Here is a 25,380-nt window from a genome sequence, read left to right as displayed (position 1 = left end):
AGGAAAAAACGTATGACTTGGCTGTTTCCATGATGATTCTCTCAAGCTCCAACAGCTCTCTCTTCTCAGTGCTGTCAAGCCTTTGAGCAGCCATGCGCTTTATAAATCCACCAAACATAAACAAAATAAGAAAGGTATTTGGTCTCTTCCTTGGGATTCTTGAGAACACCCAGCTTCCCTCTCCTTTTAGCTACCCATAATGTTTGATAGCTTTGAAGCGAGGATGTGCAGGGAAGGATATATAAAATAAAATATATCTGTTCTATTTCTGTACAACTATATAGATTAGGCATGGGCGGTAAATTCCGTTCCGCTCGCGGAATTTGCGGAATTTCGGTAATTTCGCGTTCCGCGGAGAACGCGAAATGACCCAAAATTCTGCTTCGTGCGACTTCGCGACATTTTTTCTTGTTCGCGTTCTCAGAATGCGTGTTCGCGAGATATTTCATCCCGAGCACGCAAACAGCAACTGTGAACAGGAAAAAAGCATCGCGAACAAGCAGTTCCGCATGTTCGCGGAATTTCTGCATGTTCGCGGAGATTTTTTACCGTTTCGCGGAGATTTGTGTAACGCGATTACGCAAATTCCGCCCACCCCTAATATAGATACAAATTTTAAATTGAATCATGCGTAGAGACATAATGAGACTTCACATGGGTGCCGCACCTACTCTGGTAAGATGAAATATTATACTCAATGTTGGAGGTTTTGATATCCGGTTGTTTATTGTGAGGTTCCTTCTTGATCAGCTTCAAAACTATCCTTTAAATTAAAAAAATATATATTCTTTGTTGGCTACTTAGGGATAAGTTCAACCAAATTCCAGATCACAAATACAAGATCAGTACAAATTGACAATATACAAGACATTTCGAAACACTATAGATGAATTCAAAAATGATTACTCCTGTATCCATGTTGCTTTGGGATTATTATAATAGAATGTAGAATAAACAAAACACTGCATTTTTGCACTATCAATAGCAGCTTTGAGACACAAGTCCTATCTTGCATTTTAAGAATACTTGTCACAGCTAATTTTTTTTTCTTCTGTTTTTTGTAAGATTGGTTCTATATTTGTAAAACATAATTTTTGGGTTATCTAAATCACTTGGGGGTCGATCAAGATGCTGGTCGGAAAGCATTCCAACCGAATTGGTCTCGGAATGCTTTCTGACCGACACAGATCCAGGGATTCCGAGCTACCGATTACGATGCATCCGGATGCTTGTGGATGCGATTTGGTCGGAATCCCATTGAATTCAATGGGAGCCTGTGTTCCAAACGAATACACAGTGTTAGAAATGGGAACTCTGGTTGGCTAAGGCTTGAGCCATAGCCAAGCAGAGACCACCACTCTAGTCAGGGCGAGGGAGTTACACGCCGAAGATAACTCCTGCTCACCGAAGGCAATGTGTAAAGCGTTTGCCCACGCACACATCAACAACATACCATGCACACCACAAAAGGAACTCCACACAAGGTTATATCAAAAATAGCCTTTGTATTCTCATAACACATTAGAAAAGTAATCACATAACATACATTGTACCCTCTGGCACTAGGTCATATCTACAAGCGATTATATACACATGACAGGGCCAATTGTACCACTGCCAGAACCATCACTTAGTGAACTTAGTAAATGAAGGACATATCATAAACGTAGAACACAACCAGTAATCACTGGCAAACTCAGCATCACCCTGTAACATAAACCATATTATGCATTGTAGCACATTTAGGTGTGAAATACATTCTGCACCAACCTCACCAGCATAAACACATTATGCAATAACCTCATCAGCATAAATCTCAGATTAGGGAACAACCTCCTAAACATAAATCATAGAATGCAAATTACCTCATAAACATAAACCACATTAGAGGCATAAAACAGGGTGCGTAAATCATAGTACCTGAATCACATTTGCTAGCACCACATAAATCACATTAGGGCCTGGCGCCCTACAAACTCAAGAGTCCCCCTGGCCAACTGGCCTTCTCAAAGGGGCTCAAATGCCCTATGTCCCAAAGTGTCAGGGTGGCTGCCAATGCAGCAATACCCAAACGCCCTCCGTTGCGCTGGGGCAGGGGAGTGCATCTCACTCCTATCTTACTCAAGAATGCCCCCCAAAGAAATGTCCGCCTAAACGGTGCAGCTGTAAGGATGGCCAAATAGGGGTAAGCACAGGCCCCTCAGGGCCCTCTAACAAGCCCCTCTCTGAGGTTCTTTCAACAAAACTGCCCCCAAAGAGAGATGAGCACTGGCACTAACAAACTGTGCCACGAAATGCCCCCAAACCCCACAGTGCGACTTTGTAGACTAAATGGCCCCCAATCTTAGGAACAAAGAGGACGGGCCCCTCTGGGCCCTTGTAACACCAAGATGCCCCCTCATTGGAGCGGCCCTCTGTCAGGCGGGGCCTCTCAGCAAATGGGCCTCGCACCGGCACCTTGGTGCCTCGGGGGAGCAACTACGGGGGCAGGCACTGATAGCATGCCTCGACACACACCCTCCTTCAGGCTCCACTCACCGGACTCTGCGCTGCTCCCTGGCTGGGGAGGTTTCGTCCGGTGTCCTCTTCTGTGCTGCTGCCACTGCGGGGCTCTCTCGGCCAGGCCAGCACTCCGCGGGGCTCTCCCTCACTACGAGAGCCCTGCGCTGCCATCGGCGGCCTCCGGCCGCCTCTCTGAACTTCCTCCTTCCGCCCGTAGGCTCTGCACCAGGCCAGGCAGACGTGCCTGACTTCCTGGTCGCGCTGCTGCGGCCGGAATCCCCTCTGCGGCCAGGATTAAAAACTCGGATCGGGCTGCAGCGGTGAAACGCGGGGTGGGCTCCCGCTTTAATTATAACTCATAAGCGGGGTGGGCTCCCGCCAGGTAAATCAGTGAAAACGTGGGGTGGGCACCCGCAATAACCTAAAAGAAAAAAGCGGGATGTGCACCCGCAATCCACATCATGGGGGAATCCCTCTCAAAATCGACTGCAGTGCCGCGCTGCGGAGCCCACGCTCTCCCCTCCAGTTAGGGGCTAGTAATTTAAGATGAAGGAGCTCACAGGGCGCTAAAAGCAGCACAAAGTCCTCCAGGTCCTGTAATATAAAAAGCAAAGCACTCACAGGGCGCAAAAGGTCCCATCAAGTCCTTAGGAATCAAAGGGAGCAATGCAGGGCCCTGGGAAGCAAGCCCTCATGGCAGGTCCTCCTGGGTCCCAGCAGCAGCACGTCCCAGCAGGATTCAGGAACCAATACAGAACAACCTTCATGGGGCCACAACCCCTCTACTTATACCACCTAATCCTTTGTCTGTAGTGCAGGGCATAGGGGAACCAGATGCAACTGGTTCAGGGGGGATTTGGAGCACTTTGTTTTGCAAACTCCTCTTCCCCTTTGTCAGGTGGGGGCTAGGTGATCAGACGTACCACAGGGGGTGGAGTCAGCATTGTGCAGGCTGGGCAAAGGCCTATTCAGGGTTAGGGGATTACTCCTCCCACTACTCCCAGCCCAGATGTTCCATTCAGCTTAGTGCTGACTCACCCTGCCCCTCCTGGAGCCACACACACCTCCCTGCCCCTGTCACTCACAAGCCAGACATGCAATTCACATCAGGCAGGCAGACACATAGCACACAGAAATGCCAACTTCTAAAAGTGGCATTTCTCCAACAGTTATAATAAATCTGTGCACACCATTGCGCAGCATTTATTCTCACAATTTCATACATACCAGACTTGACCACACTGCTCCTCACATAACAGGAATTACCACTGACACACACTGATCAGGGAATCCCCAATGCATTCCTATGGGAGGGCAGGCCAACCGTAGTAATGTAACACAGAGAGCGCACGCACTTTACACTGGACCACCGTGCTAAAGTGCCCAGAGGCCTAAAAACACCATGTCAGAGCTAAGGCAAAAAGTTTAGGGGTGAACCTGCCAAAAAGGGCCAAGTCCAACATACAGGCTTTTATTGAAGAATGGGGTGGCTGGAGAAAATTGTGCACTCTGTGGCAGATACCACTTTGGTACGTACCACTTTGGTACCTGCCTCACTGTGCATGGTAGGAAAGGGGGGCCCTTGGGTATCCCCACAGCTTCGGAAGGTACCGCGTGAAGGGGGGGCTGCTACGGGCCCCCAAAGTCAGCTTCCGATAGCAGATCCGAGTCGGAACAACCGATTTGGAAGGGCTGTCCGAATCTGCCATCGTAATTGCTCATTCGGAAAGCTTCCGAGTCATTAGTAAATGCAGCCCGTAGACACACAGGTTTCTGCTCCGAATGACTTGGACTTTCCGAATGCTGTTCGGGTCGGATTCAGAACCGATTTGGAAAGTCCGAACATCGTAATTGCTCGTTCGGAAAGGTTTCCGATTCGGTCCGAAACAAGCCTTCCGAATCCGATTCGGGCAACCCGAATCCAATTCGGAGCCCTTCCGAACGGCATCGTAATCGACCCCTCAGTGTTTTTAATTGTTATGTTGTCTTATGTTGAGTGTTAATTTTAAGAATTGTCTGTCATGTTTTGTAACAGCCCTAAAGAAGTCCCTGTGTTTGCGGGACAAAACGAGTTGTCTGTGGTTGATGCTTTTCATGAAACAAGAAAAATAAAGAATACGTTTTTAAAAATGAGGCCCTCTAATCTGTGTTGTCTTGTCATGTGAAATACAACAACATTGTTTCTTTTTTCATGTTTGTTATGAATTTATGATCTTATATTACCTTTCTTGTGACTCAATTTGAAATCATAAATTTGATTTTAAGGTGTGCTTCTTCCACCAATAACTTATATTTATGCTTGTAGGGGTCTTTTTAAGACGGTTGGCCAAGAAATTGAGCACCCTTTTGATCTTTTAGAACCTATACAGAGTGCGGGAATATATACCATAACAGTTCTTGCTTTTTTGGGGAAATATTGTAAACAGTGGTTTTTCCAGCACCTGATTCCGCTATACAGTGGATACCAATTAGAAAATGTCACTTTTTGATGATGATAGGGAGGAGTTGGCTGAGATGCTTTTCAGCAATACATCTGATACCAACACCCAGACACATTTACAGAGAACTAATCCCTCTGAGGGCTTAAAGAGCAAATGTATTTGAGTGGAACAACTAAAAGAACAAGAGCTCTCTAAGTGGTGGGAAAATACATTGAAAATCAGACAATCCTCGGGGGTTTGCGTATACTTACCTTCCCCAACTTTGATGATTTAGCTACAGATCTACTACAGGAATGGGAGATTAACTTGTTTAACAGCTCAGCAATAAAGATGAACATTTTGGTTAAGCATGCTGAGAGAAAATCTTCTAAACTAAGGAAAGATAGAGAAACAAATAACTGATTTGAATCTAAAGGATGCTACAGATAAAAACTATGCAAGTTTGAAAATTGAGATTTAAAAACATCAGAATGTAGTTAAGAAAAAAAAGCTACACAAAAATGCAAGGGATGATCGCAACTACAATAATGGCCGCGTGTACACTTTTGCTAAGAGATTTATTTGACCAAGTAGTGACTTCTCAGAATGTAGTTCGCCAGAACCTGAGTGTAGCACTCAGACTAAGAAATATTGAAGGTGTGAGAGCTGCTAGGAAGTTATATAGGCAAGTACAGTTAGCGGCTAAGAAAGAGTGGGATGATGAGCACTGGCAAGACTTGAAACTTGCCTGTTCAGCCAAAGATCAAAAACAATTTTGGGCTATAGTTAAGTGGGATAGAGGTGGGATTGCACAACCTCCTCAAAATAATGTTGCTAAAAATCATTGGGTAGACTTCTTCAGGCCGCAATATGCTTCTAACTCATCTGAAGGAGAGCATTCACTTCCCCCCATGATTTATTTTCAAAAGCAGGTGTTTTCGATTAAAGATGTTAACTTAGCACTAGATTGTGTAACCAGGGGCAGAGCCCCAGGAATGGATGGGATACCTGCTGATGTGTTTTTAACTGATAGATTATCTTGGTGTCAATATTTTCAATGGCTAGCTAATTCTGTAGCTATGGGTGCACCTATCCCCCCCTCATGGAAAGGTGCGGAAATAATTCCGGTCTTTAAAAAAGGTGATAAATCACTACCAAGCAACTACAGACCTATAAGTCTTATAGATTCAGCACAAAAACTTATAGGTCGACTAGTGCAAAATAAATTACAATCTTGGGTAGAAGAAAACAACATTTTATCCCCGTATCAAGCCGGGTTTAGACCCTGCACCAGCTCTGTTGACCAGGTCTTCTATTTTTTAGCACTCTATTGGAGGAACGTTAAGCTGACCAATGGGACCCTTTATGCGGTCTTTATAGATTTGAAATCAGCTTTTGACCTAGTGCCTCGCTCAAAATTATGGAGGGTTCTTGACAATGCAGGGATGACGCCAGAACTGTTAACGCTACTTGTCCGCTTGCATGAGAACAATTATGCACGCATTAGGTGGGGAAGTCAGGGGGAAGGTGACCGACCCATTCCCTGTTGAGCGTGGTGTTCGGCAGGGATGTGTCTTGGCACCTACGTTGTTCTCCCTGTATATCAATGGCATTGTTGACCATCTTAATGGCTCCCCCACGGATGCTCCTGTATTGGCAGGGTCTCGAGTGCCGGTCCTCATGTTCGCGGACGACACGCTGATAGTTTCGCGGTCACCTAGTGGGCTACAAAAGGCATTAAACCTGTTTGGTGACTTCTGTCAAGAACGCGGTCTTGAGATAAATACCTCCAAAACTAAGTTTATGTGTTTAAACCAGCGGAAAAAGTTTGGTGGTGTAATCAAATTTAATGGCGTCCCGCTGGAACAGGTCGAGGCATTTACATATCTAGGAATATCCCTCCAGAATAATATGAAATGGACAAACCACGTCGACATGGCTGTTTTAAAATTTAATCAGCTAGCAGGTGCAATAGTCTCTAAATTCAAATCTTCTCTGACTAAGCCCATCACTCCTGCCTTGGAAATTTACAACATGAAAGTTGTTAGTGCTTCCCTATATGGATCGGAACTATGGGGTTTTGCTAATCTGAATCAACTAAGATTGGCAGAAAATAAGTTTTTACGCAGCATAACAGGAGTTCCTCAAAGTACCCCAATGATTCCGCTCACATATGACCTAGGCAGGAAAAAAGTTGAGGATTTGGCACGATTGCGCCCTCTCCTTTATTGGCGACGGATTATGGTAACTCCTGAATTAGGCCATTATGCCATCGCCTTGAAGGATATTATTAGGGCTGACCGTTTTCATTCCATCTTATGGCTAAAGGAAATTAGAAATTTGTTAATAAAATTGGAACTAGGGCATTTATGGAATGACCCGGATGGTTCAAGCTTCCCATCTAAGCCAATCTTAAAAAAATTGTACTGGGATATGACTCTGACGTCTGCCTATAGCTCTGGTCAAAATGCCAACTTAACGGGTCGCTTTTTTGATATCAAATCTATACCATCTTGTGAGGCATATTGGGACATTATAGAAAGGGCCATTGATAGAAAACTGTATTTTCAGTTTAGAATCGGGTCCCTCCCAGTAAAAGCATTTACCCATAGATGGTCATCTACTGAGGACAATAAATGTCCCCACTGTAAAGATTTGATTGAAGACGCAGGCCATTTGCTGTTTGTATGTCCCTTGTATATTGCTCCACGTCATAGGTGGTTAAAACCAGTATGTTCAAATCTGGGAACACGCAGTTACAGGGTAGCCCTAAGAATACTTAAATCTGATTGCACTCCTTGCCTGGCTATTGCTGTTGCTAAATTTTTAGGGTGGACTTGGATAATACGCTCTCGCACCCTAAAATCATTATGAAGTAGGCCAATGAACTTTTTGACACTAAATGAAGCATGATTAATTGTAAAAATGAAAATTTTACTTTTTAAATAGACTAATTTTATTGACGATGTTATTTTTAAAACTATTCGCCAGCATCAAGATTTAATGTATTTTTAAATGTATCTTAATATAGTATTTATAGTATTGGTAGGATGTTTACTTGCTTTTATGACATGCTGTCGAATAAAGCTTTTGAAACTTGACTTGTTAAGGGAAAAAAGCTACACAAAAATGCTAAGGATGACCGCAACTAAAATAAAGGTCGTGTATACACTATTGAAAAGAAATTTGACCAAGTAGTGACTTCTCAGAAACAATTTCCCTGAGAAGATAGGGCTGGAGTTACTAGTGGTAGCAAAGCTCTGATGTCTCGCCCATAGATGATATAACAACTGGTACATCTAAAACTACCTTCAATTCCTCAAGTTCATCAACTTTTTTTAGTCAAAGTAATGAGGTACAGGATAAGTCTCAAACAAAAGCCCCCACACGGAAAACAAGAAGAGGGGGGAGGCAGAGCAAGACAAGACAAAGGAGCCACAGATATAGGAGTCGGAACCAGACAGCAATTAAAGAGGAAACAATAACCGGCAAAAACACATCTAGAACAAGATCGGTCAATGAAGTCAATCTTATTGTAAATTTATCAGACTATATTTTAAATTCTGTGGAAATGGAGGTACTAAATAAGGATTTGGGATATTGTCCAACGAATATCTGGGATTTTTCTGATGTTCAAATTGACCTGTATAAATTTGTTAGCACTTTGGAATTAAATAATTTCTTTGCTTCAGATCTGCATAGTGTCTATGATGTGAACAAGAGTACAACACTATCTGAAATTACCATTTCTGACGTGAGAGATATTCATTGCTTGCTTTCCATTGACAAAGATTAAGACTCAGATATTGATGAGTTATTAGTAGATCTGGACATCGAAGCAGACTTAACATGTGATAGCGATTTAAGACTGAAATCTTAATGTATTCCCCAAAATACTCAATGCCAGGAGATTGAACTTTTTATGAAGAGGGTCATGCATGATTTACATGGTTTACAAGATAAAAACAAAATGTCGGCTTTCCATTGAACTAAATGGGAGAACATGTCAAATATAGAGATTTAAGCCTTATGGAATTTAAAAGTTAATGAGTCAATCATCATTCGGGAAGCAGACAGGGGTAGGAATGAAATACCATCAAGAGGCGAACAAGAAGAAGTAAACATATTTCTCCTTGTTGCGCCATTCTAACGCCTGCCATTTCATCGCGTTAGTTTTGGGGCTGCCTCAAATTTACACATCCTTGTAAATCTGGGCCAGCATCAGAGAGCAATGGATGTTGCAGTGGAATGCTCACAGCACCACCCCTTTCATGCAGATACCTGAGTGAAAGAGTACCATATTTACAAAGTGGCGTTAAACCACGAAAAGTGGCTTAACGCCACTTTGTAAATATGGTGCAGGACACTGTGCCACCAGAACGGTAAAAAAGTGATGTTCCGGTGGAGCAAACCCCTTGTAAATATGCCCCATGTTTCTCCGAAGATCCTTGAATGTGGGTGTTGGCCTACCACCCCACAGTTTAGCAATATAATGGCTTGCTTCCACTAGTCTTGAGCTACAGAGCAGCTTTTGATACTTTAGGGCTCACTGTACCCTCCTCTTCTCAATAGCAAAATGTTTGGAAATCCAATATATTTGTATGTTCAATACTGCTAGTTCTAATCTTATGGCAGAATTTTCCAATATTCGGACACTCCCACCAAGTGAGAAATAGAGTACCATGCATGCCACACCCTCTGAGGTCGACCCCAAGTTGTGTGAATCCAAATGCACTGAGCTAGACCCCGATGTTTTCTTTATTTGCTGCCTACATGGGGAGCTAGTTTTCCTCATTCCATTCCTTATCATCCAGGAACTAAATCTGCCTCCCATTTTACCTTAACTGACAACATCTCTTCTGGTGAGCCGATATGCCCCTGTGATGTCCAAGTCAATTCTTGGACATAGCCAATGAACAGGGAAACCTTCTTTAGTGTAGGCACTGAGCACTGGTGACTACAAGCTCTGAGGCTAAATGATGGCTTCACTGAAACCAAAGATGTTTGGTATCAAACATCTCGTATTATTGCTAAGAACCCTGGTAGACTGCCAGCCCTTTGCAAATTGCCAGCAATCTCCTTTGGAGTAGAGGAGCTACTCCCCTGAAGTTCGCAGGCACCAGGACTGCAGAGTCCAGTTTACCATGCTGCCCTCCAGAGCCGCACCGAGGCAGCATCCACCCTGGAAGTGGTTACTGTGCTCCAGAAGTCAGATCCGTCTCCCCACCAAGTGAGAAGACGCCAGGACCACCTGGAGCCACAGTGCACCAATACCCGGGTTACCAGACCCATTCCAGCAATCAAGGCCTATTAGAGTCCAGTCTGAATTCCAATGACACCGAGACTGAGCAGCCATTGAGGGGTATCAGCACTGCAGAGATCCACTTCCAGAGTGGCCCAGCTGGCCTGATTTCTTTTATACCCTCAAAAAGCAAGACTGACAACTACAAGGTCCTATGACGCACCAGCCAAGCTGACCTAACCCTTTTGCACCCGAGTACCCCGGGTTCTTGAGAACCGGCTCTGCCCCCTTACTCCCAGGACCGCTGCGGACCGAGCCCCCCATTGAGAGCTCCTGTACTTGTCCTCTAGTCCCCCTCTGCAGCCTGTTTGTTTGTGCCCCTCACCCCCCTTTGGTGTAGCGTAGAAAGGCATCCAACCCAACCAGCAACTCTGCACCAGGACACTCCAGGACAGGAAATCTCCAACAGCTGATGGTGCTTTGATCCTTACTCCCCAACCAACTTAAGTCCTGAAGGGGACCCCTGAAAACCTACTGCAAGTACCTGTCGACCATATATGATGCATTGAAGTAAACCTTTTACTTACCTGTGAAATTTGATATTTTAAATAGTACTTACTTGCTTATAAAGTTCTTGGTATGAAAATTTACATACAAATATGAGTTATTTTTCCAAATTGGTCTCAGATTTATTCTCTGATTATGTGTCTCGTTTATTGCCTCTGTGAGTACAACAAATGCTTAGCACTACCCTCTGATAAGTCAAAATGACTCACCCACACTACCACAAAAGAGAGCATTTAGTGTTACCCTTTTTACCTCTGTAAATCAATAAGGAGTGCCTCGACTCTCTACACAGTATACTTCGTTTTGGTGCACTATATAGAGAGCCAGCTTCCTGCGTAGCTGTAGAGATACGTCATCCTCCTCAGATCCTGGAGCCCCAACCTGCTGCCAATTTCAGTCCTCCAGTTGGTATCTCCTCTCATCCAAAAAAACACTGGTTCTATGATAAGTGCAAACAAGAGGCAATAAAGTGCAGCCCTGATCAGCATCTCAGATAAGTGTAAGGTACCGATAACATCCGGCTGACTTTAGGCTGTGACATCAAAGTTGTGTAATAAGTGTATGAAACAATTAAGATATTGCCAAAGACGATTTTCGAAGGACAGCAAACATAAAGCATCACTCAACAGCAAGCAATAGAAGCACCACTGGCTGCACCATGAAAGCGTGCATTCTAGGGTCAAGTACAGTCTCCTGAGATTATATTCAGTCATTCATCCAGATATGGACCTTCCAGACATGGGGAACAGCACTTATTTTTCTTCATCAGACATATCCTAGGAGCAAGCTATGGACAAACACACAAAGGGGAAAGAAGGAGGACGGGAACATTTCACTAAGGAGAAAGCAGTAACCTGCAGGAAATAGATAAAGGGTCACTGGGTATCTGGTAGTGGATTAAGGTGGCTTGAGATAGATTCTGGCCTTCACGGCCTTGTTATTCAGTGCATTGGCATTTAATAGCACCAGCCGTGGGTGTTGGAGCAGCGCTTTGGGCACTGGCACTCATTATTTTACAAAATAAGCACTGCAACATCCTAGCTAACTTGCCTAACCATTTATGTCCCCACATAAACATCAAAGTAGTTCTGCCAGCAACCCTATGGGCTTTTTAGCTCTGCAGCTTCGAAATGGGTGTCTAGTTCACCCCTACTGGGTCAAAATAGGAATCGATACAGCCCTGTAAAATATGTGGCAACAAAACTAGTAATCCTTTGTCCCCTACTTTGATAACACTTGCCATATTTTTTGTTTAGGGGTATGGAATTACAGATAAACCCCTATCTCTTTGGTCGAGGAAGGCCAGCAGTTTGGTTGTCTTGATACTCACCTCACAACACTGCCTCTGTTTACAGAGGATAATCTTTCCTGCATTGTTCTCTGCCAGGATTTTTCGCAGTTAGCAATCAGAGGCTTACAAATATCCAGTGTGCTCTGGCAACACTATTCTACCGTTCTGAGAATTTCTGACATTATGTACCTCATTTGCTGTACCAATCATTCTTTGTCCCTGCAATTTTCGAGATGGCCCCACTCAGGGACAGTTTCATAGGCTTCTCATAATACTATACTAGGGTCTACTGAATCAACATTGTCAATATTCTACTATGCTATGGCCTTCAACAGGTGTGTGTTAGAAATTGGATCTCAAGAGAGAGCAGGAAAACACAAAATTTAACCCTGACCAAGGCCCCAGACCTGACCGGGCTCTTTGAGTGGGCTGAAACATGTTGGCAAAAAGGGTATAATTGAACCAATATAGTCAATAGAACCCGAAATTCACGTTTTTATTAGTACCCCGGGTATCCTAACAATAAAGAAGCATCTTTGGGTATACCTTGAGGTATTTTTAACTAATCTCCCTTCTGGATCCCTACATGTCCAGCTTGACTTTATCTAAGAACTACCATTACCTCAATGGTTTAGTCTGCCCTGGTGGTACCATCTTACCAGGGTGTGGATAGGTGCCGATGATGAAGCATGTCACAATAAGTGAGTGAGGCATCTACTCAAATATCTTTGGATATCGTCAATTCTGTGGATACTGCAGAGGTGAATACCAACTTCCTGACAAGTAAGAGAGAAAATACTTTTTCCTTGGAAATTTCTTTTGATTAGGTAGTTGCTCGTGTGTGAGTACCAATAGCGGAAGAGTATCTCTTGCTCTCCTTTGTGAAAACAAGTCTTGATTTTGTGCCCGGCTTCCTGGAACAAAAAGTGTATTGACGAATGGTCCCATGCATCGCCTTCGAGATGTCTTCGAAACACAATGCAGCAGTATAATTGTATATCAAGTGATTGTTGGCTGTCCCAGTTTTAGCATTTGTGTTTCTGTCCAGATCGTCATCTAAAACCAAGTTAGAGTCCCCTCCCAAGATTGCTGACATCTATTATCTGCAAGGTTTCGTGTGTGAGTGCCAGATCAGGACAATTTCCCTGAAGCATCTGGTAAATTGTTTCATACTAAATCTTGCTGCCCGTTCCCGTGACATTCTAGAATAGTTTTTGTATTCCTGCTTTGCTGGGCCATCAGAAACCATAGACTTAGGGCACAGATGCCTCCAGCATGGCACTATTGAGTCTTCCCCCTGTTTTTCCTGCATCATTGAGTCTTGCTGCTGACTATCCTATTTCTAAATCCCCTCAACTCTCCACTTCCCCAGTCCATCCTGCTATGGGTCTACAACTTCCCACCAGCCCAATGCAGAACATGTCTGTCATACCTTACCCTTATATATGTGCTATATATATAGACTGTCCGCAAAACCTTGGGCAACTGGTCACACCAAGAATGGGCTGGCTTAATTACCTCGTTCATCTCACCTCACCAAACATCAGTATGGTGGAGGTCATAACACTAACTAAAATTGACGATTTGTAATGCAAGTTGCTTATCATCTGCCATCCTACATTAATCATGTTGATTACATTCCTAGTCATATGTAGTGGGGTGTCCTCAAGTTACCTGTTCATTTTTGATAGAAACAATTAAGCAAACATGTCTATGGAATGATCCTTACATACAGTCTAGTCCAATGTCTGATGTATGACCCTGGGCTTCAGGATGTACCCCCCATAATCAGTTTCTGGGATACCTTTGGGCGGCCGTCTTTTCTTGTCTCTACCTTAAATCACCTCTGAGGAATTCAGGTCAATACCATCATCCTAATCTGAGTATCAGCCCCCTTTGTGCTCCTTTTGAGCCAGTGTCACTAGTTTTGGTTCTGTTTCCTTGGCTGGTATATCTCCTCTTTGGAGATATAGTACGGGATCCTTCCAATCAATGCCAAACTGCTTCTGGCATCAGGAAATGGAATGCCTTTCCTTTGTGATTTCAGTTCTCCTTTTCTCAGTGCCCTCTTTACAACATCAATGCTGTGTCTTTGTTTCTGGACCGCTATTATAAAGGCTGGGAAAAGGAACTTTCTTGGATTCTTATTTGACATTAGGGCCTTCTTCCTCACCTCCTGAAGTATTGTGTCTCTATCTCTGTATTTCGAGACCAGGGAGATGATGGTGCAATCAGGGCCCTGGGACCCTTTCAACTGAGAAAAAGAATAAAAGTTCCTTTTGGTTTCATCACATTTGCTATCTAGTCTTCCAGAAATCCTTTGGCACAAGAGCCTTTGGATCACTTTGCTATGCCAACCATAGTGGTATTATTCCTCCTCGCTCTAACCACTGCATCTTTAATCCTGGCCACCAGGACCGTGGTGTTGGAAAGTGGTTTATTAATAGAGAAAAGTAGGGACTTACCCCTTGTAATAAGGCCACAATCACAATAAAAGGTCCAGTCAAGGTCTCAATAAATTATTGCCTTGCTCAACCCAAGGTTAGCTGGCAATGAGCAGCGAGGTCTAAATTAGGAGATAGGTGTTTAAAGTATTTAAAAACACCAATATATTAAATAAGTAAGACACAACACACAATAAAAAGGCAACACCAATTTATAAATATTGGAAATAGTGTGATGATTAAAATGACACCAAAACAACATATATGCAATGTAGGGAACTAGAGATATTCATTTGTAAAGATTGAAAAAAAAATTAATGCCTAGAAGCAAATAGCGCACAAAGTCCAGAGTTCAGACAACACACAAAAGTGGTCCACAGCACCAGCCAAGGGTTCAGATGCTCTGGTTTGCCTCTTGGCGTCTTCGACTACAACTCCCACAATGCACCTGGTCAACTTGTGGAGGTTTTTACAAAGGTTGCTGAAAATGTTTCCAAACATCCAGAGGTTCTTCCTGAGGTTCCTCTTCTGGGTTCAAAGTGTCCAAAGCACCAACCCAAGGGTCTAGAATCTTTGACATGGTCCTTGGGACTACATTCCCCACAAGGCATCTGGCCAAATCCTTAACAATATACTGGAAGCACTCCAGATGGAATCCTTCTTGGTGGAGATGATGCAGGTGGAGCTCTGTTAACCTTTTGCTTTCAGGAAGTCCACTCCTTAATCTTTGAGAAGCCAGGCAAAGTCCTTGCGGTTACAGTTCCAGATTGTGCAGCAGGTACAGTCCTGTACAGTACAATCCTTTGGGTGCAGATCAGGGTTCCAAGCAGGGCAGTCCTTCTTCTCCTTGTTGTTTCAAACAGGGATCTGAGTTGCTAGGCAGCTCTTCCATTTTTATCTAGTGTTCCTAGGCGACCAGCAGGGGGCACCCCTGACCAAAAGGGTGCAGGGTGCCACCCTCAGGTATATCACTTTCTCCAAAGTAGGGCATATTCTAGACCCAGAAAGCACCATTCTCCCAAAATGAAGAAACTCTCTCCTGGAGAGTTAGATCTGGCTAAGCCAACCCACCGGCGTGGCTAAGTTTACCAAACACTTCCCCTCCAGCTCCTCTGCTAATATAATTACTGGGGATCCTGTGTGGCTTGGGGTTCAAGATGTGGGGTGAGCATGTGCTGCCCTAAACTATCATTCCCTCTTTGAAGACCAGTTTGGGTAATCCACCCCATCCTATCTTTTGCTCTGGAGCTTGCATTTCTCCTCCCACAGGAAATTATTTGTCTCTAGTCACACCTCATTAAGACAGCTTGCTCAGCCTGGCAGAGGCTGACCAATCAAAGAAGGGCTGCAGTAAAACGGGATTTTGTCTCATACAAGAGAATGTTCTTTAACTTCTTTTCTGTGATAGTTATAATAAATCTAACAATGGCAAGTTGTTGGATTTATTCTATCATTTTGATACTTTGAGGTAGATTTTTTGGGCCACATCTATCATTATCACAAGTAGCGATTACCTAATTGCGACTTTCTCCGAATCGCAATTGGGTTATCACTAATCCTAATATATGAAACTGTTTTCAGTTTCACTAGCGATTTTTAATGGGTCGCAAATGTACCTACCTCATGCATCTTAATGAGGTAGGTCGCAATTTGCGAGCCATTAGGAATCTACGCCAACACAGGGATGGTGGCCTGCTGAGGTCAGCAGACCACCATGTCTCTGATTGCTTTTAAATAAAGCAGTTTTTTTTGTTTTTAAATGCAGCCCATTTTCCTTAAAGGAAAACGGGCTGCATTTAAAAAGAAGACATGAAACTCTGCAGTTTCATTTTTTAAGCAAGGCAGTGGTCTGTGGGACCACTACCTGCTCTTAAAAATGCTTTTACAATCATTCACAAAGGGGAAGGGGTCCCTTGTGGACCTCTTCACTTTTACGAATGGGTTACCACCTACTTGAAGTAGGTGGTAATATGCGAATGTTTTGAGATTGCATTCACGGTCACAAAACATTCATGCATACCGTTAGGATTCAGTATTTGGAAGGGACGCCCTAAACATGTCCCTTCCAAATACTGAATCACAAACCCATTTTGCGATTTGGTAACAGGTTACCGAATCACAAATTAGGGTTTGCTGCATCTAAAAAGCATTTTTTTGCGTACGCAAACAGGCTGATTCTGAGAATCAGCTCGTTTGCGAAGGCAATGATGCTTGATGCATGTACCCCTTAGCTCCTTTCTTTCAATAGTTACGGGTGATCTATATGAAAAAATAAGCTAGTTTAAAACTTCAGAAATACCTGTAATTCCGAAGTCGAATTTGCATATAATTCTAATTTAAAGGCAGCCTGCAAGGCAGGGCTGGCTTTTAAAATGATAGCAGGCACCACAGCAGTGCACACTCAAGTGCATTCAATCTTATGTGCCTCTAAACCAAAATACCCCACCATATAGCAGGGACTTACAGGTAGGTTGTCAGCACCAATTGTAATTATGCCTAATTACCATGTACTTTTAATCAGAGCACAGGCCCTGGGTCACGTTAGCAGAGCCCAGGGCACAATCAGTGTCAGAAACCAGCAGCTAGTAGTGATGAGCAAAATAACGATGGATTAAACCCAGATCTGTGACTGGGGGTGAATGTTGTGCAACATTCCATCCATCATCTTGTATGTTTTGCTGATCGCCCTATGTGGGAAGGGTATGCCGAGACGTGGGTCCCGTGCTCACTATGCCACTGGAGTCAAGCTATCCTGGCTGAAGAGGGGTGAAACCCCGAAACCGGTCCTAGAATGCTTGATTCCGGTCCAGGGAAGACATGTCTTGGCAGTTCGGGCTGGACTGTTCCCATGAGGCACAGGGTTAAGACTGATTTGCATATTGCCATGTCTGAACTGGGGTGGCGTGGTGAGCAAAATAACGATGGATTAAACCCAGATCTGTGACTGGGGGTGAATGTTTTGCCAATGTGCAACATTCCGTCTATCATCTTGTGTTTTGCTGTTCGCCCTATGTGGGAAGGGTATACCCAGACGTGGGTCCTGTGCTCACTACACCACTGGAGTCAAGCTATCCTGGCTGAAGAGGGGTGAAACCCCAAAACCGGTCCTAGGATGCTTGATTCCGGTCCCGGGAAGACATGTCTTGGCAGTTCGGGCTGGACTGTTCCCATGAGGCACAGGGTCAAGACTGATTTGCATATGGCCATGTCTGAACTGGGGTGGAATTAAACCTGATCTGTGACTGGGGGTGAATGTTTTGCCAATGTTCAACATTCCGTCCATCATCTTGTGTGTTTTGCAGTAGTCAAAATGGAGCACAATGTGGAGGGACACTGCAAATAGGTCCTGGTTTCTCACACTTGGTATCTGCCTCGAGTGTGACAGGGTGTAGCGTAAGGATGTAATTGCCAGAGTTGGCAACTTTGGAGCTTAAGATCAAGGTCCAAGTTTCAGAATCGGCTCAGCATCCTGTGATTCTGGGCAAATCACGTAATGTCCCCATGGTAAGGAGCAGCAAATCTGAGTATTGTTATTATTATTTAGAGTGTCTTCACAGAGGTGTGCAGAGCCTTTATGACCTCCAGTTGTTGTGCCAACTCCCCCTGCGGCAGTTCTCCTGTCCATTTTGCCCGCAAACCGCTTCCCTCTGCTGCCTGTCTACCTGCTACCCTCTGTTTATCCCTCCCTGCTCATTTCGTGTAGTTTTGCTCTCCATTTTGCCTTTCTGATCATTTTTCTGCTCTTTGTTTTGCCTTTTCTGCCCCTCTGGTTTGCCCTCTACTGCTCTGGTATGCCTTTTCTACCCCCTGTTTTGTCTTTTTCTCTTTGTTTTTTGCCTCTTTCTGTCATTTCCCTCCTCCCACTGTTTTCCTCCTACCTCCACCCAGGGTCCAGCCCTCCCCAGTACCTACTAAATGGAGGCTGCAGCGTGACCCCATTGAGCAGGTCCTCCTTCGAGCTTCCCCTGCGACAGTTGTCCTGTCCAGCTTGCTCTGTTTTGCCATTTCTGCCCTATGTTTTGTCTTTTTCTGCTAGTTTTTCTGCCCTCTATTTTGCCTTTCCTGCTTATTTCTTGTCCTGCGTTTACTTTTCTGCTCGTTTTTATTCCCTCTGTTTTGTCCTCTTCTGCTCTGTTTTGCCTTTTTTACACTAGTTTTTCAGCCCTCTGGCCTTATCTGCTTGTTTTTCTGCCCTCTGTTTTGCCTTTTCTGCTCGCTCGTTTTTTTGCCCTTATGCTAGTTTTTTCCCTTTTCCTGCTGTTTCCTCAAGAAACCCCAGATAACCCCAGGGGTGACAGTGATGTGATCTACAAATGCTGATTGACTGATTGGATATTTTCTTGAAGTTGTCCCTCACAAGGTTCAACGCCTTTGACACAGTGTCAATCTTCTGCTCCAAAACTGATCTGGAGTCCATAATGGCCTTGAGAACTTCCACCAGTGTTGGTTTGGGAGAGTAGATCATCTGTGTACCACCTCAATTGTGCCTTAGGGATCCCTAGCAGTGCTCGATCCCAGGATGGAATACTTGCGAAGTTTGTGCTGCTGGGTTTGTTGTGCCCATGGGCAATTATTAGAGGTACGGTGTATAGCTGTCGTGGCCCAGCATTGCAGGTTGTGGGTTGTTCCTCACAATCGATGTGCAAGTGCCTTTGGATCCTGAGGTGACAACCATCTCATCTCTCAATGCAGATGTTGGATAGATCAAGCTTCGGTGTTGGCTGCCCAACCACTCATGGGCAGAGTTCCAGGCTGACTTGCCTGGCTTTGATCCCTTGCTGTAACTGGTTTCCCTCCTGTGCTGGGTGGACTCTTCTTTTGCCTTGGTAAGGAGGTCACTGAAGATTTCTACAAGCATTCGGTTCACCAATCATAAAGGGCCTTCAGGAGGAGTGAGTGGAGGAAAGGAGGGAAACCCCTTGTCTTCGGTAGTCTCAGTCTAGCCCCGACTTATTGCTGAGAGTCACCCACAATGTAGTGAGGATGAATGCTTTCCCTCATGGAAAGTAGTGGTTTCAACTAACACGTGGCCATTCCAGGCCTCCAGAGTATTTGCTTCCCCTCGGCTTCCTAGGCTCCTATCAAATACCGGCAGCCCCAGATCTGGTATTCCCAACACTGAAATATTTATTTAGAATATTGACATTGAGTCTGTGGCTCTGTATATAAATATCAATTATTGTGATTCGTGTTACATGAATATCAAAGGAACATTTTTTAATAAAGGAGGAGACATCTATAGCAAAAAACAGGTTTTATGCATTTTGAGCATATATGCATGAATGTGATAATAGAAGAACAATAGGGGTGCTCCACAAGATTGATTGAATCAGCACAAGGGGGACAATAGTTTTTTTCTGGTTATTTGAACCCAGATCCTTTTTTCATTTGAAGGGTTACTCTCTATTAGTTTTAAAGTGTTTCCACTTTATTACTGTTTGAATTGCAGCCTAAATATTGTACACATTGCCTTTTATTTAATCGTGATTTTTCTGTGCCAAGCTACCAGAGGTTGAGCACAGGTTAAATTGGGGTTGCTTGTGCCTCCTTGAGACAAGGATTGTGGTTGCTGCTTGAGTAGGATTTCACCACCTCAATAAGTAACCCAATTCTCGCACCTGTGCATTAAGATGTGCTAAGCCTTGCAAAGAAGGAAGTGGTGGAGAGAATCTGTGCTCATACCACCAGAGTGAACCCTTGAACTTTAACTTTCAAGGGATGTTCCAATGGCTGTAACACAGCAACATGGACTAGCCTTCACAGTTTTGCAAAGCAATATTGCTTGGACTCCCGAAGTGAAGAAAGTAGGAGGAACATGGTGGCGTGCTGAGTCCCAGTCGCAGGGCTCCAGGAATGACGGCCAATTAAAAATTGGATTGCGTCACGTCTCTCGTTGACCACAGGGGATGAGATGCAAGTTAATCAAGTATAGACTAAGGGAAGGACAAGGCTCCTCACTTACCCACAACATAGTCACAGAACTTCAGAAGATTTCCTTGAATGCCCTCAGAGCAGGGTGGAACCCTTACGAGGTGAAGCTTAGCAGCAGCATTAATGGGACGCTGAAGGCAAAGCACAGTGCAGATGTGCTTCCGGGGCAGCGGAGGCAGGGGAAGCGGGTAAGAGAATCACAGACGACAGAGCAGAGCTGCAGGGGTCCCAGTTAAGAAGTTTTGGATGTCGGGCCAATTTTTAGGTGGTCTGTTCCCAACGCAGCAAAGACGGGAGTCGGAGCCACTACAGGTGCCTTTCACGGTGACAAATAAAGCACACATTGCAGGAGAAGCACATGTAGAGGGTTGTAAACCTGAAACTTGGACAGAGAAATACAGACAGGTATCAGATTTTTATGGGTGAAATGGAGGCCGTAAACCCCCGCTTTGAAGGTCCCAAAAATAGGTGCATCCTAAGGTCAGCGTGTTGGGACACACTGGACAGGGCCAAAGGCTCAGGGGCAACTTCTGAAGTGAGTACTGCAAAGAAAAACAGTGCCCAGAGTTGTTAAATCACAAAGAACACAAAATAAGCTGGGAGCTTGGTGAAAAGTTGCCTCATGAGATTCTGCCCATTCGATACATCTGAAAAAGCCTACTCCCGCCCTAACTTTTTTCTTTAAAGTTATGGAGTCCAGCGCTGCAAACTCCAGTGCAGCCCCTCTGGGGCCAGAAAGCTCTGGCAGAGGTAGAGAAGGGGGTCCCCAGCACAATTGCAAGATGTTGTATGTTTGATTCCAGTAAAAAATGTATTTCAGCTACTAGATCAGGAGTCGGTCCTCGGTGCTGAGCTTAATGCTCTGGACCTACCCAGTTAACCTATCCCCATGCCAAGCCCGAGTCCTGAGATTCAGGCGGAGGGCCAATTTCCACAACCACAGGCAAATAGTTAGTTAGAGTCTTGCGCCAAACAATTTGAAGATTTATTCACGGAACTGAAGCAAGAAATCCTGAAGAAGTTTGAATTCTTAGAACAGAACCAGAGGGAGATACAGGAGGCTTGCCAGGTTGTTGGCACTAAATTGGATGATTTGAAAGTCCGTACAAAGTCCCTAGAAGATCAGCTGTGGCATGCAATGCAGGATATCAAGAGCAATTTGCAGGAAATAGTAGAACTGCGGCATCATAACACGCAGCTTATGGAGGATATGGAGAGTTTGGAGATCCTCTCCTGGAGGAACAATATCTGTGTATTAAAAGTCTCAGATTGAGTGGAAGGATCAGACTGAAGAAATTTTGTATCAAGCTCCCATGAGAAGTTGTAATAAAAGGTTAGTCTGAAGTGGACCTGGAACAAGAAATCCAGAGAGTTCATAGAGACCCTTTTAAACTCAATCCCAGTTGCAAGGGGGACAAGAAGATTCTAATTAATTTTCACCAGGCAGAGACAGTGGGAGCTGATGGAGAAGATAGGGGCACTGAGAGGCCTAGGAGCCACAGTACAATTTAAGTTCCAGGCCATTCTAAAAGTAATGTGGAGAAACGAGATGTATTATTTAAGAACAAAGGAGGAAGTGGAACACCTAATACACAAGATGCAGACAGCATCATCTGGCTCTGGAGTGGCATAAGCTAGGCTGTCATGGCAAGGATAGGAGGGGGTCAAGAGGCCTTCGTTCCTGCTATCTATCCGTTCCGTTCCTTTCCCATTTTCCTTCTACGGACGACACTAGTCTTTTGAGTTTTCTTTTTGTTTTTCCCTTGTCATTGGATATAGAAGTCCAACATGGACTACAAGGGCTGGCAGGGAGCAGCCTGCAGAGATTGGTTCTTTCTTTTTGTTCAGTCATTCTGAAAGATTAGCCCTGAAGGTGAGAGGATGGTGCTAGATAATGGAAGGGGGTTCCTCAGGGTGGGGAGCATGTGGGAAAAAATATAAAAAATTGTCCTCAACTCACACATAAAATGGTTCCTAAAATATCAGAGGGAGGTTAGCTGTAAAGTTGCTTGGGGCAGGAGGATTTTATGATGGGGGATGCTGACAAGATAGTTACATAGAATGTAATTGGCCTAAGAAAGAGGAATGAATGAGGACTGATATTGGAGTTCCTAAAACTTGTAGATACTCAGGTCCTCATTTTGCAGGAAACACACTTAGCAGCGTAGGAATGTAGATCGACCTTTAAGAAATGTCCATGGCTACAAGAAGTTGTTTGTCCAGAACAAACAGGCAGCACAAAAGGGGTAGCTATACTCATAAAGAAGATCATGGGGATAAGGGTGACGAACTACAAAACAGATTATTCGGGGAGGTGGTTGTTCACTGTTCTTCAGATCAGAGATAGGGAATTAACCTGTGCAGGGTTTTACGATCTGAACTATGATTCTGTGTTCCTGGGGTGCTTCCACCAGCATATCTCATTGGAGGAGATTTTAATCTAGTATTAAATAGAGAAGACGTTAGGACGCCTAGACCCTAATCTACTGCTACGAGTAAAACCAGGGCAGCCCTAAGAGATATGGTAAGAGATCTAGCTTTAGTAGATAAATGGAGGAAAATACTTTCTATAATAAGAAGTATGGACACTACTCACATATCAATTACTTTCTCTTAGATTAGGCATTAATCCACAAAGTGCAAACAATTATGCATGTTACTGTAGGTCTAATGGCTCACTCAGCAGTACAATTGGTTTTGGAACTACCAACCGGGAGGGCTCTTCAGAGAAGGACCCTGTAAAAGTGACCTCTTATTATATGAGGATGTTATTGAAGGCTTGATTAAATATACAGCAGACTTCTTTGAACATAGGGAGGGCACAGCAAGAACTGTAATGATATGGGATGATTATAAGGCTTACGCTAGGGGTATCATAGCAAACATTACATGTATGCAGGCCAAGAGAGATCGCCGAAAGAGTCAATAAGGGAAATTGTCTGGAAGGAAGCTGTACTACAGGTAAATGCAATGATGGGCTCCGAGCCTAATTCCTTGTTCAGGAAGGAGTTAGAGCAGCTGCAGCAAGAACTTAAAATCTACTTGGACAATAGGCTGAAGAGTAAGTGGGAAGCTAGTAGACTTCAACATTTCTAATACAGGGAAAATTGTGGGGAACTTCTAGAATGGAAAACCAGAGCATATCGAAGTAGAAATAATATAGAGGGGCTCATCCATCTAGGAACAACTAAGACTTTGAGTTCTATAAAGGAGGTTAAGGCAGAGATGTTCCTTAGTCTGAGTGTAATTTATAAGGAAGATCTCAACCCTGACCAATTACATATTATAGAAAGGCTTGAGATTACAACCCTTACACAGCTAATGGAACAGCACATAGCTAGCCTCACAGTTAAACTTATGGAGGAGTAGATACTGGAACAAGTAAAGAGCTTAGCTAATGGGGAGTAGGCTGGTCCAGAAGGGGTACCAGCTAAATTCTATTTGGAAACACCTGTTTAATGAGATCTATGTAGCAGGAAAAGTAATCCCCCCTCATGGTATGAGGCCACAGTGGTAATGATTCTCAAGCCAGGTAAGGACCCTAAGTCGGCAGACTCTTACAGGCTAATATCACTCCTTAATTGTGCCTATTGAGTTTTCACTGGAATCTTAGCCAAAAGGCTTTCACTGATTATCCCAGATTTTATTCATTCAGATTAGAAAGTATTTGTTCCTGGGAGACAGTTGTATGAACTTTCGCACCGGTTAATAGGCAAAATTGATATGGCAGAAACCTTTAATCTCCCCCTGACAATTTCCACAATCTATGTGGCTGAAGCATTTGACAAGGTTCATTGGAGGTACCTATGGGAGGTATTGTGGCACTATGGGATCAGTAGCAACATGATCAGTGCCATAAAACCCCTATTCAAGGCCCCAATGGCTAGGATCTTGGTGAATGGGGAACTTACAACCCCTTATATCCAGGGGTACAAAGCAGGGGTGCCCCCTCTCCCGATTCTTATTTAACTATATATATCGAGCCCTTTGCCCAACAGCTAGCCAGGAGGATACTATTATCCTCTTTCAGGTGGTCAACCATCTGGCCAACCCTCCCGCCCCACCTGAAAACACCTCACAAGAACTTTGCAATTCTCTGGCAGACTTTTTAACTGATAAAGTCACCACCATATTCTCTGCATTCACCCCTCAAACCATACCCATGGTAAAGACCTCTGTCTCTACCCCTTCCTCCATCACCCGATCTTTTCCACTTTTCCAGCCTGTCACACTTGAACAAATCTCCCATCTTATTACAACCATCAAATCAGGCTCACCACTAGACCCATGCCCTCCCTCCATCCTTAACCTCATTCCGGAGGCAATCTCACCAGCCTTAGCCAACATATGCAACAACATGTTCCAAACAGGTATCTACCCAGCAGTGTGGAAAAAAGCAATTATCAGGCCCCTGTTAAAAAAACCTTCCCTTGACCCCACTGATCCGGCTAGTTACAGACCTATTGCCTGCCTACCCTTCCCAGCTAAAATCTTCGAGAACCTCATGAACCAACAACTATCACACTACATTCACACCCACAACCTTGTGGACGATACACAATTTGGCTTTAGGAAAGGCCATGGAACAGAGATGGCACTCATCAAGGCAGCGGATGAGATGAGACACACCATGGACAAGGGAGGAGCGGCAGTCCTGGTGTTGTTGGACTTATCCGCGGCCTTCGACACGGTCGACCATAACATCCTAATCGACCGTGTCGCAGCCATGGGTGTGGTACATAAAGCTAAGGATCTCATCGCCTCATTCCTATACAACCATTCCCACAATGTCAAACTAGGTTCCTTTCTATCACTTCCCCTTTCCCTTCCCTGCGGTGTACCACAGGGTTCCTCGCTAAGTCTGACCCTCTTTAACATCTATGTGTCGGACTTGGCGAGGGTGATTAAGGAACATGGCATCAGCCTCACTACCTATGCTGATGACACTCAGTTAGTCCTTTCAATACACCAGGACGGAGACAG

Source organism: Triturus cristatus, chromosome 4_1 (assembly GCF_964204655.1).
Source record: "Triturus cristatus chromosome 4_1, aTriCri1.1, whole genome shotgun sequence".
Taxonomy (NCBI): domain Eukaryota; kingdom Metazoa; phylum Chordata; class Amphibia; order Caudata; family Salamandridae; genus Triturus; species Triturus cristatus.
This window is presented reverse-complemented; position numbering follows the sequence as displayed.